This window comes from Oncorhynchus keta, chromosome 5, assembly GCF_023373465.1.
Source record: "Oncorhynchus keta strain PuntledgeMale-10-30-2019 chromosome 5, Oket_V2, whole genome shotgun sequence".
Classification (NCBI taxonomy): domain Eukaryota; kingdom Metazoa; phylum Chordata; class Actinopteri; order Salmoniformes; family Salmonidae; genus Oncorhynchus; species Oncorhynchus keta.
Genome location: NC_068425.1, coordinates 30,737,744 through 30,754,416, shown reverse-complemented (window position 1 = coordinate 30,754,416; position 16,673 = coordinate 30,737,744). Strand labels below are relative to the sequence as shown.

Here is a 16,673-nt window from a genome sequence, read left to right as displayed (position 1 = left end):
TGTGAGGCAGAGATCACACTCTCCCATCTGAAAACGCATCCCTGAGCTACAGAGATAGTGCCACCATGGTTACGGTAACTTGCGCCCTTCCACTTCCACTTTTTCCAAACATTGCCTGTCATTCTCAAGGTTCCTCTATCTAACTCTTTGATAAATGAGTCTTGTGCCTGCAGAGAGACACATTATCACATCCTGCACTAGGTCATACTGTAGCCGCCTGCCCACAACAAGTCATAATCTTACAGCTAATCACGCTGTTCTAGTTCATTACGGATTGAATTGATTTAACTTGGTCTAGTTGCTTCTGCGTCACATTGAAGAATAATCTGGTTGTTTTGTTGTGTGCCATTGCCACGTTGTTCCCAGTCTGGAAATCCTTTATCCAAGTTTATCTGTCCGAAAAGTTAGCTCTGCTTCCTTGTCTCTCTAACGATGAATGAACCATCATCATCTTCACCTTTATCCCTCACTCTATCTCTGTTCTGTCTCGTTGTAGCTCCTATTCTCAGCAGGTAACACAAGCTGCATGAGCCTGTGTGTAACACAACTGTTATAATCACTGAGCCCCCGCTGATGATGGCCATGACATATGATGAACTTTGCAGAAGGAAACAGAGCAGGTTTTTTGCATTCTTGCGGCTGGCGTTTCATTAATTCACTGGCAGCCATGCGATCTTTTCCTCCAAAAGCCGGTTTTAGTTGCGGCCGTATAAAACTAGCAGAAATGCACAGGGCTTGTGCCAAGTAGATATTACGGTTGAAACGGAGCCACCGAGTTCCACTGCATATCTGGGATCTGTTTCCCCCCTCTGCAGTTTCCCTGCTCTATTTTGCTGTTCTTTATTTCACTTGTACATTTTCTTTACTGAAAAACACGGCCTCGAATGTCAAGAGTTGGAGAGGAGATGTAAGGGCTGGGGGGCTGGGGGGCAGGGGGGCTGGGGGGGGCTGGGGGGGAGGCTGGGGGCTGGGGGCAGGGGAGGGGGGGGCTGGGGGGCAGGGGAAAGAGGAAGGCGGGGGGGACAAAGGCCATGAAAGTTAGTTTCTAGCCCAGTATCATCCCTTCACATCACGCCACCACTGTGGTATGTATCTTCCTCCTCTTTCAGCATACCTCTCTTTTCTCTTTCCACTCCTCCTGGAAATCATAACCCTTGATAATGTTTTCCCCCTGTAGTTCCTTGAAGCCGGAGTACGTTAAAGAAGAGAGGTATAGTGGTAATATCTTGATGCTCCCTGAGCTACACATTCCTATTGTTATGTTCCAAGTCATTACATGTTAAAGCCAAGGCTGGGCAGAGATGTATTGTTATACAGCCAAACACCAATAAAGTAGCTTTAGTATTGTGCCATTGGGTCAGATTAACAAAGTAGCCAGCAGCTAACTCACTAACAGCTATCAACAGCCAACACCTGCTAACTCCGTGAGAAATACCTCGTAACTTCTGCCAACAGTGCAAAAACTACTAACTTAGCTTTTCTTTTTGCCAACAATGCAAAAGGTACTGTGTTGGACTTAATCAGCATTAGGTATAGGCCTAGTAATTGTTTCTGGAAAATCTCGTTCAGACATTAAAGATAGCATCTGATGGAGGTACAGTCTGCCATTTGACCACAGTGTAATGGGTAGTAGGGGTGAGGGGTCGCAGTTATCCCATGGGTTTAAACACAACGCCTGGGGGACACATTTAAATGGACTGATAATGGAATTCAGTGGGTTGTAATGGATTTCTGCCCGTGCTCATGTAGCTGGTGGTCCGTCTGAACTGCTCTTCTACATTACATGTGTATAGAACTTCCCTCACAGGAGAAGAAAGTTATTCTAAATTAAATAGACTTTTCTACTAGCAGGTTCTTAACTATGACTTCATTCGGCTTATGTGTGCCTTTGCGGAAGTTTCTAAAATGTGGCTTGAGTTTTTCCTTCGGTTCAGCCATAAAGTCAACAGAGAGACATGAACCCGGGCTCTTCTGATATACAGCCTATAATAAAAAGCAGGAAGGCTGGTAGTATTACAGGGTTGGGAAATGATGAAGAGGTAGATGGAAAGACAGAGAAGAGAGTGTGGCTGGATGGATCTGCTGTGTGGCTGGATGGATCTGCTGTGCTGTGTGGCTGGATGGATCTGCTGTGCTGTGTGGCTGGATGGATCTGCTGTGCTGTGTGGCTGGATGGATCTGCTGTGCTGTGTGGCTGGATGGATCTGCTGTGCTGTGTGGCTGGATGGATCTGCTGTGCTGTGTGGCTGGATGGATCTGCTGTGCTGTGTGGCTGGATGGATCTGCTGTGCTGTGTGGCTGGATGGATCTGCTGTGTGGCTGGATGGATCTGCTGTGTGGCTGGATGGATGTGCTGTGTGGCTGGATGGATGTGCTGTGTGGCTGGATGGATCTGCTGTGTGGCTGGATGGATCTGCTGTGTGGCTGGATGGATCTGCTGTGCTGTGTGGCTGGATGGATCTGCTGTGCTGTGTGGCTGGATGGATCTGCTGTGCTGTGTGGCTGGATGGATCTGCTGTGCTGGCTGGATGGATCTGCTGTGCTGTGTGGCTGGATGGATCTGCTGTGTGGCTGGATGGATCTGCTGTGCTGTGTGGCTGGATGGATCTGCTGTGCTGGATGGCTGGATGGATGTGCTGTGTGGCTGTGGATGGATGGATCTGCTGTGTGGCTGGATGGATCTGCTGTGTGGCTGTATGGATCTGCTGTGTGGCTGGATGGATCTGCTGTGCTGGCTGGATGGATCTGCTGTGTGGCTGGATGGATCTGCTGTGCTGTGTGGCTGGATGGATCTGTGCTGTGTGGCTGGATGGATCTGCTGTGTGGCTGGATGGATCTGCTGTGTGGCTGGATGGATCTGCTGTGTGGCTGGATGGATCTGCTGTGTGGCTGGATGGATGTGCTGTGTGGCTGGATGGATGTGCTGTGTGTAGAGAAAAGAGAAAAGGGGAAAGAATAACGGGGGATGAAGGCTGGGGAAAGGGAAACTCCAGCAACAGTTGAAGGATGGTAAAACAGACATTTTGCAAGCTTGCCTGGCGCAATGGAACCAATGGAATAGTCCCTAAAGTGCAATCCCCGATCATCTGGCACTCCAGGCAGACTCAATCAAATACCCAAAGTATTTAAAAGAAAACAAATCCTATTTGAACCCAGGTCTGTCACAACATAGACACATACAGCAGTATGCATTTGTGTGGTATGTGTCTGAAGCGGTACAGGACAAACATCAGCCAATCACACCTCTCCCTGAACAGAGGGAGCCAATCAGGCGCTGGAGGATACAGGCAAGAGACGGGGGACGGGTGTAGGGGAGCAGGGCCAGAATACACAAGATCAAGGGAGCCATGCAGTATAGATGGAGGTATGAGTGTCGGGAGAGGGGAGGCCGACATGAAAGAATGTGAGAGAGACGTAAGGAGGGCAGCTATGTAGATGAAGTTTGGAATATTTTCCTAAGAAACCCAATGTTGTGATTCTTGCTCTCTGGGGTCTATGTTTATTTTACTGTGCCTCATTCTGACCAGGGTCCAGAGAATCTGATAGCCCAGAGGGAACCATGAGGCTGAAGCAGGCAGAGAGGGAACCATGAGGATGGGGCAGGCAGAGAGGGAACCATGAGGCTGGGGCAGGCAGAGAGGGAACCATGAGGCTGGGGCAGGCAGAGAGGGAGCCATGAGGCTGGGACAGGCAGAGAGGGAGCCATGAGGCTGGGACAGGCAGAGAGGGAGCCATGAGGCTGGGGCAGGCAGAGAGGGAGTCATGAGGCTGGGGCAGGCAGAGAGGGAGCCATGAGGCTGGGGCAGGCAGAGAGGGAGCCATGAGGCTGGGACAGGCAGAGAGGGAGCCATGAGGCTGGGACAGGCAGAGAGGGAGCCATGAGGCTGGGGCAGGCAGAGAGGGAGCCATGAGGCTGGGGCAGGCAGAGAGGGAGCCATGAGGCTGGGGCAGGCAGAGAGGGAGCCATGAGGCTGGGGCAGGCAGAGAGGGAGTCATGAGGCTGGGGCAGGCAGAGAGGGAGCCATGAGGCTGGGACAGGCAGAGAGGGAGCCATGAGGCTGGGACAGGCAGAGAGGGAGTCATGAGGCTGAGGCAGGCAGAGAGGGAGCCATGAGGCTGAGGCAGAGGGGAGCATGAGAGGGACAGGCAGAGAGGGAGTCATGAGGCTGGGACAGGCAGAGAGGGAGCCATGAGGCTGGGACAGGCAGAGAGGGAGCCATGAGGCTGGGACAGGCAGAGAGGGAGTCATGAGGCTGGGGCAGGCAGAGAGGGAGCCATGAGGCTGGGGCAGGCAGAGAGGGAGCCATGAGGCTGGGACAGGCAGAGAGGGAGCCATGAGGCTGGGACAGGCAGAGAGGGAGCCATGAGGCTGGGACAGGCAGAGAGGGAGCCATGAGGCTGGGACAGGCAGAGAGGGAGCCATGAGGCTGGGACAGGCAGAGAGGGAGCCATGAGGCTGGGACAGGCAGAGAGGGAGCCATGAGGCTGGGGCAGGCAGAGAGGGAGCCATGAGGCTGGGGCAGGCAGAGAGGGAGCCATGAGGCTGGGACAGGCAGAGAGGGAGCCATGAGGCTGGGACAGGCAGAGAGGGAACCATGAGGATGGGGCAGGCAGAGAGGGAGTCATGAGGCTGGGACAGGCAGAGAGGGAGTCATGAGGCTGGGGCAGGCAGAGAGGGAGTCATGAGGCTGGGGCAGGCAGAGAGGGAGCCATGAGGCTGGGGCAGGCAGAGAGGGAGCCATGAGGCTGGGACAGGCAGAGAGGGAGCCATGAGGCTGGGGCAGGCAGAGAGGGAGCCATGAGGCTGGGGCAGGCAGAGAGGGAGCCATGAGGCTGGGGCAGGCAGAGAGGGAGCCATGAGGCTGGGACAGGCAGAGAGGGAACCATGAGGATGGGGCAGGCAGAGAGGGAACCATGAGGCTGGGACAGGCAGAGAGGGAGCCATGAGGCTGGGGCAGGCAGAGAGGGAGCCATGAGGCTGGGACAGGCAGAGAGGGAACCATGAGGATGGGGCAGGCAGAGAGGGAACCATGAGGATGGGGCAGGCAGAGAGGGAACCATGAGGATGGGACAGGCAGAGAGGGAGCCATGAGGCTGGGACAGGCAGAGAGGGAACCATGAGGATGGGGCAGGCAGAGAGGGAGCCATGAGGCTGGGAAAGGCAGAGAGGGAACCATGAGGATGGGGCAGGCAGAGAGGGAACCATGAGGCTGGGGCAGGCAGAGAGGGAGTCATGAGGCTGGGGCAGGCAGAGAGGGAGCCATGAGGCTGGGACAGGCAGAGAGGGAGCCATGAGGCTGGGACAGGCAGAGAGGGAGTCATGAGGCTGGGACAGGCAGAGAGGGAGCCATGAGGCTGGGACAGGCAGAGAGGGAACAATGGAGGACACAGACAGACAGGCGGACGGACGGACGGACGGACAGATGGGGTGTATTCAGTGAGGTTTTGTTTCTGACTTAGAATATGTGGAGAACTACAAATACCTAGGTGTCTGGCTAGACTGTAAACTCTCCTTCCAGACTCACATTAAGCATCTCCAATCCAAAATTAAATCTAGAATCGGCTTCCGATTTCACAACAAAGCATCCTTCACTCGTGCTGCCAAACATACCCTTGTAAAACTGACCGTCCTACCGATCCTTGACTTCGGTGATGTAATTTACAAAATAGCCTCCAACACTCTACTTAGCAAACTGGATGCAGTCTATCACAGTGCCATCCGTTTTATCACCAAAGCCCCATATACTACCCACCACTGCGACCTGTATGCTCTCGTTGGCTGGCCCTCGCTACATATTCGTCGCCAAACCCACTGGCTCCAGGTCATCTATAAGTATTTGCTATGTAAAGCCCTGCCTTATCTCAGCTCACTGGTCACCATAGTAGCACCCACCGGTAGCACACGCTCCAGCAGGTATATTTCACTGGTCACCCCCAAAAGCCAATTCCTCCTTTGGCCACCTTTCCTTCCAGTTCTCTGCTGCCAATGACTGGAACGGACTGCAAAAATCACTGAAGCCGGAGACCCTACCTCCCTCACTAACTTTAAGCACCAGCTGTCAGAGCAGCTCACAGATCACTGCACCTGTACATAGCCCATCTGTAAATAGCCCATCCAACTACCTCATCCCCCATACGGTTATTTATTTAATTTATTTTGCTCCTTTGCATCTCAGCATCTCTACTTGCACACTCATCTTCTGCACATCTATCACTCCAGTGTTTAATTGCTATATTGTAATTATTTCGCCACTATGGCCTATTTATTGTGTAACTGTGTTGTTGTCTGTGTCACACTGCTTTGCTTTATCTTGGCCAGGTCACAGTTGTAAATGAGAACTTGTTCTCAACTAGCCTACCTGGTTAAACCTGGTTAAATAAAGGTTAAATAAAAATAAAAGGTGAAACGTTCAGAGCAGATAGAAATGTAGAGAATAGAGCCTCAACCACCTGACACACAGTCATGTCTGTTCCACACCTGGGTTCAAATACTATTTCAAATCATTTCAAATACTACAGAAAAGTCCTAAAAGTGGAAACCACGCCCACCTGGCACTCCAAGGCAAACGCTCATAGTATTTGTAAGATTTGGGACAGTGGTTGAACCCAGGTCTGCTGTCATCCTGGGAGGAATGCAGCCGTTGAGCGTCAGCTTCTCTCCTCCTCAGGCTTGTCATTTCCTCTCTGCTGTCTCCACCGCTCTTTGCCTCCTCTCTGTTTAAACTTGAAACATTCCTGAGATGTGCAGCAGCTGAGTTTGAAAGGGAGCTTCCTCTGAGTCTCATCTACAAACACACACGTTAGATCAAGAGGACGTTTCCCCTTTAGGAAAGCTATATATTTCCCAAGAAAAACGGGGGAAATGTCAACAGACTAGGGACTGACTGTACGTGTGGATGGAGTAAACACAGAATGACACAGAACACTAGAGAGGACTTACAGTATATAACAACATGTATCTCTATGGGAGTAGGGCTTTCTTTGTTCCTACTCTCATTACACAACTAGAGTTATAACCTCTGTGCTCTCTGGGTTTGAATATGACCGTATCTATTATAAAAAAGATGATGAATGTGTGGCACTGCTGGTGCTTCAGGCCAGGAGCGAGCCTAGCTAGGCTGTGGTAGGCGCTCTCTCTCCCTGCTCTCTCGCTCTCTCTCCCTGCTCTCTCGCTCTCTCTCCCTGCTCTCTCGCTCTCTCTCCCTGCTCTCTCGCTCTCTCTCCCTGCTCTCTCGCTCTCTCTCCCTGCTCTCTCGCTCTCTCTCCCTGCTCTCTCTCTCTCCCTGCTCTCTCGCTCTCTCTCCCTGCTCTCTCGCTCTCTCTCCCTGCTCTCTCGCTCTCGATCCCTCTCTTTCTTCTCAAGACAGAGGGAAAAGCAAGAAAACAGGGGGAACCAAAAGGAGAGAGGGATGGAAAAGAAAGGTCCAACAAGCTAGGAGAAACAGAAAGAAGGGTCGGTCCTGTCACTCGTCAGTCAGGTGGAGGGCTGAGATGGGTTTAGCCTGCATGAGAGAGAGTCGTGAAGCCTCAGCAATTACAGCTTCACAGGGCCTCCCAGGCCCAGGGCCCAATGTCAAGAGCCCTTATCTCCAGCGAAAGGACAGGGCCGTGTGTGTGTGCGTGTGTGTGTGCGTGTGTGTGTGCGTATGTGTGTGTGTGCTCACTGCAGACATCTACTAAATCACATCTAGCTCCATTTGATCCCCCCACAGAGCGGTAATTTGATCCCCCGTCACTTCTACGATCTTAACACTGTGTCATCTTTCTCTCATTCCCCTGGCTGCGGTTCTCTAATGGTACGGCCCTTACGCTGTCCTAGCAGGGGGCAAACTCGGTCAAAACCATCAATCTCAGACAACGGGGGTCAATGAGAGAAAGAGAGGGAGATGGAGGGAGAGGAAGATTAAACATCAGAGCCTAGTGAGAAAGGCTGGATGTGAAGGCGAAGCAGACCTGATATTCGTTAAGCGCCCGTTTGAAGGAATAAGAACTCCTGACATCCATCAGGCTGGTAGTGAGAGCTGGGATAGCATGTTGGGATGTGGCCTGAGCAGGCCCTTTTCTTGTGGTGGGCCTGAAATATACCAGAGAGAGAATTGTGTGCAGCAGCTTGCAAAGTTCGTTTCACTGTATTGCCCCATAACCCCCCTTCACACCACTACAAAGATACTGTGGCTGCCAGAGGTTCATTGTCCCTGACAGATGTCGTAAAATCATTACCCCTCCTTCCTTTTCTTCTCTCTATTCTCTATATTGCCAGATTAATCTTTGACTGAATTCTCTGTAAGGCTGGTTCTAGTAAAGTCAGAAAGGACAGAATGTTATTTGTGTCAGACTGAAGATTCTTCGCCAACTGTGCTTTCTCCGATGTCAAGATCCATCTCTGCTTACTACTAGGTTGCATTGCACCTTGGGAGAGAAAAGCAGTTTATAATTTACATTTGTTGTTATCATTCACTGGATAACAAGCTGCAAGTGTACTTGGCATGGTTACCGAAAGCCTTGATCGTATTGCAGAAGAGGGAAAACAAGTTCTTCAATTTCTTTCTCTTCCTCCCCCGTCTCTTTCATATTAGTCTCTACCTCCTCCTCTCCATCAACACTTTCCTGCTCCCTCCCTCCCTCCCTCCCTCCCTCCCTCCTCAACCCTTATAGATTCAACGGCAAGTTAAACATGTCTGGCCAACGGTGCACAACACACACGTTGCACAACACTGTGGTTAGCAAAGCTGACATTATGATACTGTATACTTCACTAACCTAGCTACATGTTTTCATTGACTGTATACTTCACTAACCTCGCTACATGTTTTCATTGACTGTATACTTCACTAACCTAGCTACATGTTTTCATTGACTGTATACTTCACTAACCTAGCTACATGTTTTCATTGACTGTATACTTCACTAACCTATGTTTTCTTGACATGTTTTCATTGACTGTATACTTCACTAACCTAGCTACATGTTTTCATTGACTGTATACTTCACTAACCTAGCTACATGTTTTCATTGACTGTATACTTCACTAACCTAGCTACATGTTTTCATTGACTGTATACTTCACTAACCTAGCTACATGTTTTCATTGACTGTATACCTTTCACTAACCTAGCTCATGTTTTCTAACCTAACCTAGCATGTTTTCATTGACTGTATACTTCACTAACCTAGCTACATGTTTTCATTGACTGTATACTTCACTAACCTAGCTACATGTTTTCATTGACTGTATACTTCACTAACCTAGCTACATGTTTTCATTGACTGTATACTTCACTAACCTAGCTACATGTTTTCATTGACTGTATACTTCACTAACCTAGCTACATGTTTTCATTGACTGTATACTTCACTAACCTAGCTACATGTTTTCATTGACTGTATACTTCACTAACCTTGAGCTACATGTTTTCATTGACTGTATACTTCACTAACCTAGCTACATGTTTTCATTGACTGTATACTTCACTAACCTAGCTACATGTTTTCATTGACTGTATACTTCACTAACCTGTAGCTACATGTTTTCATTGACTGTATACTTCACTAACCTAGCTACATGTTTTCATTGACTGTATACTTCACTAACCTAGCTACATGTTTTCATTGACTGTATACTTCACTAACCTAGCTACATGTTTTCATTGACTGTATACTTCACTAACCTTGAGCTACATGTTTTCATTGACTGTATACTTCACTAACCTAGCTACATGTTTTCATTGACTGTATACTTCACTAACCTAGCTACATGTTTTCATTGACTGTATACTTCACTAACCTAGCTACATGTTTTCATTGACTGTATACTTCACTAACCTAGCTACATGTTTTCATTGACTGTATACTTCACTAACCTAGCTACATGTTTTCATTGACTGTATACTTCACTAACCTAGCTACATGTTTTCATTGACTGTATACTTCACTAACCTAGCTACATGTTTTCATTGACTGTATACTTCACTAACCTAGCTACATGTTTTCATTGACTGTATACTTCACTAACCTAGCTACATGTTTTCATTGACTGTATACTTCACTAACCTAACCTAGCTACATGTTTTCATTGACTGTATACTTCACTAACCTAGCTACATGTTTTCATTGACTGTATACTTCACTAACCTAGCTACATGTTTTCATTGACTGTATACTTCACTAACCTAGCTACATGTTTTCATTGACTGTATACTTCACTAACCTAGCTACATGTTTTCATTGACTGTATACTTCACTAACCTAGCTACATGTTTTCATTGACTGTATACTTCACTAACCTAGCTACATGTTTTCATTGACTGTATACTTCACTAACCTAGCTACATGTTTTCATTGACTGTATACTTCACTAACCTAGCTACATGTTTTCATTGACTGTATACTTCACTAACCTAGCTACATGTTTTCATTGACTGTATACTTCACTAACCTAGCTACATGTTTTCATTGACTGTATACTTCACTTCACTAACCTAGCTACATGTTTTCATTGACTGTATACTTCACTTTTCCTAGCTACATGTTTTCATTGACTGTATGTTTTCTTCTGTATACTAACCTAGCTACATGTTTTCATTGACTGTATACTTCACTAACCTAGCTACATGTTTTCATTGACTGTATACTTCACTAACCTGTATACTTCAGCTACATGTTTTCATTGACTGTATACTTCACTAACCTAGCTACATGTTTTCATTGACTGTATACTTCACTAACCTAGCTACATGTTTTCATTGACTGTATACTTCACTAACCTAGCTACATGTTTTCATTGACTGTATACTTCACTAACCTAGCTACATGTTTTCATTGACTGTATACTTCACTAACCTAGCTACATGTTTTCATTGACTGTATACTTCACTAACCTAGCTACATGTTTTCATTGACTGTATACTTCACTAACCTCGCTACATGTTTTCATTGACTGTATACTTCACTAACCTAGCTACATGTTTTCATTGACTGTATACTTCACTAACCTAGCTACATGTTTTCATTGACTGTATACTTCACTAACCTAGCTACATGTTTTCATTGACTGTATACTTCACTAACCTCGCTACATGTTTTCATTGACTGTATACTTCACTAACCTAGCTACATGTTTTCATTGACTGTATACTTCACTAACCTAGCTACATGTTTTCATTGACTGTGCACCACACTTAAAGGTGGAGTTTCAGTTTACCAAACTATCCGGGGGAATCAACAATAAGTGTTTTCAGTGTCTTCGTGGATTGACCCGTCAGAATTCAGAAACTCCCCCAGAACTCTCCTCTCTTTTCTTCTGTTCTACTTGACTCCCTCCATTTTCTCTCAATAACCCCCTTTCCTCCTTTTACCCATTCATCATCTGCTGCTCTCTGACCTGTCTAGGGGGGCCCTGGTTTATGGGATGGCGCTGTCATGTTGAGGGATGACCCTTACTCAGTGCATTGTGGGTAACAGGATCCAGCTGTGGTCAGGGGGAGGGGGGCACTGACAGTGGAGTTAGGATGGGTGGTGCGTGGGGGTGCTCCTGTTTCATCTCACAGGACAGCAGCTAGGGGGATGGGGGTAAGAGGAGGGGGTCACAGGGGGCAGATAGACCTCCACACCAGTGTTCCCCCGGCTGAGGAGGTGATCTTTTATGATTGTTATGTATACACGTCCCTAGTGCTGTACACTGCAGTAAATCCATAGAAACTGCTTGAGCCCAATGCTAGTGAGATGCTGCACTGCTGTAGTGAATCTAACAGGGGTAACAGTGTTATACCCTGGATGACTGATCTCTGGCTCTGTCGTAATGGAGATCAGACTGTTATTAATGCTCTAGACTACTAGCATTGTTCCATTAAAAGACAAGGTCCCAGCATAAAAGGACTCTAGTAGCTAGGCACTCAGCATACTATCTCTCCCTAGTAAACTCCCTAGTAGCCACTCATCTCTTCTTCCTAATGAAGTGTTTCCTAAACCCTCGACATTTCCACTGATTGGATGTATTCGAGGACTAGCACACCTGAATCAACTAATGAAGTGCTTGGTGATTGGTTGACCAATCAGATGTGCTTATACTGAAACACATGACATAGATGGAATGGCTAGGGGTGCTTGAGGAGAGGTTTGGGAAGCCCTGGCCTAACTAATACATCTCATTAGATAACCATCACCTGCCAGGAAAACAAAGACTTGAGAGCAATGAGCCATATTACTATTCCTAGAGGTCAGGGGTCAGAGTCAGATTGGCTGTTTCCACTGCTGCTAAAGCGACTGTGTCCTTTGTGTAACCCTCCACAAAGACAGGACAGAAAACAGGGCCTGTTGGACACAGGCACACACCCATCGCACGCACACATGCAGAGACAGAAACACACACACACACCCCTGAGCCTCCTGCCCACCTACCGGCACCACCGCCACAACAGGTGCACTTTCTGCAGTCCTCCAGGGCATTTCCAAACCCAACACCTCCAAAGTGTGTATGTACAACTCAACCCAGGTTAAATCCTCCGCGCTTCAGAGCTGCCTTGGCTGCTACATTCCTAGGGAGCGAGGCTGGGAGAGGAGAAGAGAGGCAGACGATGGCCAGGCCAGACCAGACAATAGTCTGTGTTAGCAGATATCTATACTGCCTCTGAGCATTAAGGTCTGAGGTTCAGTTTAAATCCTCTCCTTTCTTTCTCTAAACATACTGCAGAGGAAGGGATTCTAGATGCCCGACAAGATCCCCTTGGATGAGATTGACACACACTAACTCTCTGTCTTGCTCTTTGCAGATCGTATAGGTATTGACACACACACTAACTCTCTGTCTTGCTCTTTGCAGATCATATAGGTATTGACACACACACTAACTCTCTGTCTTGCTCTTTGCAGATCGTATAGGTATAGGTATTGACACACACTAACTCTGTCTTGCTCTTTGCACACACACACACTAACTCTCTGTCTTGCTCTTTGCAGATCGTATAGGTATTGACACACACACTAACTCTCTGTCTTGCTCTTTGCAGATCGTATAGGTATTGACACACACACTAACTCTCTGTCTTGCTCTGACACACACACTAACTCTCTGTCTTGCTCTTTGCAGATCGTATAGGTATTGACACACACACTAACTCTCTGTCTTGCTCTTTGCAGATCGTATAGGTATTGACACACACACTAACTCTCTGTCTTGCTCTTTGCAGATCGTATAGGTATTGACACACACACTAACTCTCTGTCTTGCTCTTTGCAGATCGTATAGGTATTGACACACACACTAACTCTCTGTCTTGCTCTTTGCAGATCGTATAGGTATTGACACACACACTAACTCTCTGTCTTGCTCTTTGCAGATCGTATAGGTATTGACACACACACTAACTCTTTGTCTTGCTCTTTGCAGATCGTATAGGTATTGACACATGGCTGCCGTTGCCTCCCTCAGTCAGCACTGATGAGGTGACCCAGCCCTGTGACCCTTGAACTTTCTGACTAATAAAATCAGTGAGGTCACAACCCACTCACATGGACACAAAGCAGCCCTCTGTTACACACCTACCATCCCTGTGGTCAATTGGCTGATTATCCAATCACAGCTCTTTATACAGACACGTGGTGAGAGACTAGCCCATTAGGCGTCTGATCTTTACTATACAAAAATATCCCATTCATACAAAGTGTGTAGAGACCAGAACAATGGATAGGTCTGTATCCTCCTTTCCTTTGTGATGGGCTTTGAACTAACGTTTGATCCCATACCCTAACACCTGTCTCTGTCTAGTGGGAAAAAAACTGGTTTCCTGATCTGATTCTAGATCAGATTTAAACTGGGACTATTCTTCAGATAGAGACTGTCTCTGGTTGTGGAGTCCCCTGTAGCTCAGTTGGTAGAGCATGGTGCTTGCCACGCCAGGGTTGTGGGTTTGATTCCCACGGGGCACCAGTATGAGATCAAATGTATGCACTCACTACTGTAAGTGGCTCTGGATAAGATGACTCAAATGTACAACACTGTCCTGCCCCAGTCATACACTGTATGTCAGTCAGGGACATAGAAATATAATTCCTAGATAATGAACACAATTAGAATAGAATGCTAACACGCAGGTCTGAGGTCAGTTAGGGACAGCTACTATAAAGTAAAACACTAGCCTCTCTGTGCTCAAATTACAACTGATATACTTGTTTTTCTGACTCTGGATCTGATTTAGATTGTGACTATTCTTCAGAGACTGGCTCTGGTCCTAGAAGGCTGGTTTGCTCCTGTTCCCAGGTCAGTCAGCTTTAAACAGCTACTAGCCCCCTGGCCTCTTTACTATCTGACCCATACACGCTGACCCCAAGCCTTGGAGACCACTCTGCTTGACCTGAGCACCATCTGTCACATGCCAATGTGGCGTAAGAAGGCAAACCGATGTAGACGCCTCTCTGTGGGAGAACTCTTTCTCTCCCCCTCTCTCCCTTTTTCTCTCTCTCTCTTCCTTTTTCTTTCCCTCTCGCTCTCTCTCACTGATGGCTCTTCCTTTGAGGTGGTAGGGGGTTGAGGAGTCAGGATTTGATGGCTTGTTGGGGAGCAGGAAGGTGCCACAGTCTTCAGCTGAACCCTGAACTCTATAGTCTTCATGTCATAAAGGTATTTGTCATACCATTCACATACTGTCCATACTGTCTATACACACCATTCTCATACTGTCCATACTGTCTATACACACCATTCTCATACTGTCCATACTGTCTATACACACCATTCACATACTGTCTATACACTCCATTCACATACTGTCTATACTGTCACCATTCACATACTGTCACATACTGTCTATACACCATTCACATACTGTCTATACACACCATTCACATACTGTCTATACACACCATTCACATACTGTCTATACTGTCTATATATTCACATACTGTCTATACACACCATACATATACATACTGTCTATACACACCATTCACATACTGTCCATACTGTCTATACACACCATTCACATACTGTCCATACTGTCTATACACACCATTCACATACTGTCCATACTGTCTATACACACCATTCACATACTGTCTATACACACCATTCACATACTGTCTATACTGTCTATACTGTCTATACTGTCTATTCACATACTGTCTATACACATTCACTATTCCATACTCCATACTGTCTATACACACCATTCACATACTGTCTATACACACCATTCACATACTGTCCATACTGTCTTCATACACCATTCACATACTGTCCATACTGTCTATACACACCATTCACATACTGTCTATACACATGTCTATACTGTCTATACTGTCTATATTGACACTACATACTGTCTCTATACACACCATTCACATACTGTCCATACTGTCCATACTGTCCATACTGTCTATACTTGTCTTTGCATACTGTCCATACTGTCTACACACACCATTCACATACTGTCTATACACACCATTCACATACTGTCTATACACACCACTATACTGTCTATACTGTCTATACACACCATTCACATACTGTCTATACACACACATGTCCATACTGTCTATACTGTCTATACTGTCTATACTGTCCATACTGTCTATACTGTCACATACTGTCTATACTGTCTCTGTCTATACTGTCCATACTGTCTACACACACATACTGTCCATACTGTCCATACTGTCTATACTTCACATACTGTCTATACTGTCCATACTGTCCATACTGTCCATACTGTCTATACTGTCTGTCTTACTGTCCATACTGTCTATACTGTCTATACTGTCCATACTGTCTATACACACCATTCACATACTGTCTATACTGTCTATACTGTCTATACTGTCTATACTGTCCATACTGTCTATACTGTCCACACTGTCTATACTGTCCATACTGTCTATACACACTGTCTATACTGTCCATACTGTCTATACTGTCCATACTGTCTATACTGTCTATACTGTCCACACTGTCCATACTGTCCATACTGTCTATACTGTCCACACTGTCTATACTGTCCACACTGTCTATACTGTACTGTCCATACTGTCTATACTGTCTATACTGTCTATACTGTCCATACTGTCTATACTGTCCATACTGTCTATACTGTCCATACTGTCTATACTGTCTATCCATACTGTCTATAGTGTCTATGTCTGTCTATACTGTCTATACTGTCCATACTGTCTATACTGTCCATACTGTCTATACTGTCTATACTGTCTATACTGTCCATACTGTCCATACTGTCTATATACTGTCTATACTGTCCACTGTCCATACTGTCTATACTGTCTATACTGTCCATACTGTCCATACCATACTGTCTGTGTCCATACTGTCCATACTGTCTATACTGTCCATACTGTCCATACTGTCTATACTGTATACTGTCTATACTGTCTATACTGTCTATACTGTCCATACTGTCCATACTGTCTATACTGTCCATACTGTCCATACTGTCTATACTGTCTATACTGTCCATACTGTCTATACTGTCACATATACTGTCTATACTGTCCATACTGTCCATACTGTCTATACTGTCCATACTGTCCATACTGTCCATACTGTCCATACTGTCTACTGTCCACTGTCTCATACTGTCCATACTGTCTATACTGTCCATACTGTCTATACTGTCCATACTGTCCATACTGTCCATACTGTCTATACTGTCTATACTGTCTATACTGTC

General features: G+C 46.5%; 1 long non-coding RNA gene across 1 annotated transcript; it reads right to left on the bottom strand.

Moving 5' to 3' along the window:
* Nucleotides 1–8,759: 8,759 nt before the first annotated feature.
* Nucleotides 8,760–11,133, bottom strand: LOC127930140 (uncharacterized). Its single transcript, XR_008136988.1, has 3 exons — nucleotides 11,068–11,133; nucleotides 10,840–10,953; nucleotides 8,760–8,912 (listed from the first exon to the last, which is right to left on the bottom strand). It is a non-coding gene; the product is annotated as an uncharacterized LOC127930140 (long non-coding RNA).
* Nucleotides 11,134–16,673: the final 5,540 nt, after the last annotated feature.